Below are 2276 nucleotides of genomic sequence, written 5' to 3'. Positions count from 1 at the left end.
CCTGCCCCAGTTAAGTTAAGCAAAATAACATTCTTGCCTACTTTTCTTGGCTGTAACTTAAAAATATTCTCAATGTGAAGATGAGGCTGTGTCACGCTCTGGTTATCCCTATCAAGGATTTCAGCATTAACACATCTCCTAGTATTAGTTTTACGGGCGCGTATTACCATTTACAGTGAAATTAGCAAAAAATCCAGAATAATAGAGTTACATAGTTTAAGAGGGAAATCCATTGAGTGAGGGGAGATTGACAAAATACTTCTTATATACTCCATACAAACCTACATTATTCTTATATATGTTATTATTTATTAAAACTGGCCCCAATTATAAAATGTACATTGCAAAAGGCGCGATCATTCTTAACGAGTACACGATCACTTTTGTGTTCCCTTGGCAGTTCGCAGCTATGATCTTGGGGATGGCTTCTCTCGCCAGCGCGGAGATCTACGCCCCACCTGCCCCACCGTCCCTCTTGCCCCCAGTGTTCACCCCCGGAGGCACCAGCGCTGCTCCCCCACCGCCCCCACCTCCCCCGCCCGCCCCCGGCTCCGTCGGCCCCGGAAACAGCCGCCCCTCGTCCATCTCGTTCGCCCCCGCTCCCCTCCTGCCCCCGATTGACAACTCCGCCCCCCTGTTCCCACCCGCCTTCGCCCCACCCGTCGCACCATCGGGATTCGGAGGCTTCGCTCCCGCAGCGCCGGCAGGATTCGCCGGAGGGTTCGCCCCTGCAGCACCGGCCGGATTCGTCGGAGGTTTCGCCCCTGCAGCACCGGCAGGTTTCACCGGAGGTTTCGCCCCAGCCGCGGGCTCGTCTGGGTCCTTCGGAGGCGCGCCCGCCACTGTCTACGGTCCCCCTGGCCTCTGAGCAATGCAGCATTCACAGACCCAGTAAGGTTAATCATAAAAGTATATTATAAGTTACTGCCAATTTCGAATGTTATAAATTCAAATGTTTAAATTTAATGTTTTCAAAGATTCAGCTTTCAAACTCATTAATTCATAATATAAATTAAGGAAGAACTCATTATTTGATGATGAACTCGATTACAAGTGATGATTTAACAATGAAAATCGTCACTTGTAACTGATAAAATGGAGAAACAACCCTATGCCTATTAGTCGCCAGCTCTGCTTCCCACCTCTATTAGAAGTTGAACATGCAAATTTTACAGAGGGAGATCACGCTTTATCTTTCCACAACATATTTAAAAACTTCGATTAAAATTTCAAATAAATATTTGGCTCTTATAGATACGGCTTTCATGGATCTCACCATTACAGATGTATTATTTAAGTACTCTTTCCTTTTCGTAAGTTCGTATGTTCTCATGTGAATGATTCGCGTTAAAAAATGTAGCACTGCTAACGTTAATTAACCAAGAATTAAATGAGATTTTAAAATAAATAATGTTTACACGAATACCAGCTGAATCTGAGTTAGTTACTTGAATTTCCACACAATTACAGCACGTGATTTACTTTTATTTCAGACCTCAACGAATGCCGTGAGGGAATTCACCATATTCATCCCTGATGAAATACTCTGCTGATACGATGAATTCAAAACTGAAGCAGGCAATCAAACGACCAGATAAAATGAGCTTGGGAAGTCATCATTTCTCAAGAAGAGCGAGGGATATCATCGGATGAAGAATCGACTATTTTATTTGCTGAGAATTGAAATCATTCGAAAACAGTGTCAGCGATCCATTTATATGTTTTTAATAGTTACAATAAACATGAATTAGAAAAAAAAGATTCAATGATTTTTTTGGCCATGAAAACAGTAGACATTTACATTTCCTTAAGTCCTAAAGGATTGATACCAACAGTTACACTGACTCACACGATTATGCAATAACTGATGTAGCTGAATATACATTTACTTTCCCTGCCATTATTGTTAAGCTTTATATAAATTGTAAATTATAGTTTTGTGTGCAAGCAGGTACACAAAATCTAATTTACATTTATATATAATGTATTCATACTATAAATAATTTAATGGAACACCACTCATTTCACTCACCCAGTGATTCAAACCGAAGATCTATTTAAATAGGTCACGTTGAAATAATTTCTTAAATACAATTTCAATAAATTTAAAACAAACATTACAATGCTTAAATATAATATTATATGACTTATGCTGAGTATAGTGTATTTTACCACAAAAAACGTTCGAGTTGTCAATGTAGCATTTAGATATGATTCATGCTTTCACTGCATTCATCATTTGTTAAGTGAACGTAGAGCTAGACAAGAGTCAAGAA

The 2276-nt window shown here is 40.2% G+C and overlaps 1 long non-coding RNA gene across 1 annotated transcript; it reads left to right on the top strand.

Moving 5' to 3' along the window:
• Positions 1-821: 821 nt before the first annotated feature.
• LOC124161006 lies at positions 822-1707 on the top strand. Its single transcript, XR_006865298.1, has 2 exons — positions 822-891; positions 1494-1707. It is a non-coding gene; the product is annotated as an uncharacterized LOC124161006 (long non-coding RNA).
• The last annotated feature ends 569 nt before the right edge of the window (positions 1708-2276 follow it).

Source organism: Ischnura elegans, chromosome 6 (assembly GCF_921293095.1).
Source record: "Ischnura elegans chromosome 6, ioIscEleg1.1, whole genome shotgun sequence".
Classification (NCBI taxonomy): domain Eukaryota; kingdom Metazoa; phylum Arthropoda; class Insecta; order Odonata; family Coenagrionidae; genus Ischnura; species Ischnura elegans.
Note: the sequence above shows the minus strand (reverse complement) of the source record. Positions and strands in the feature narration are given on the sequence as shown.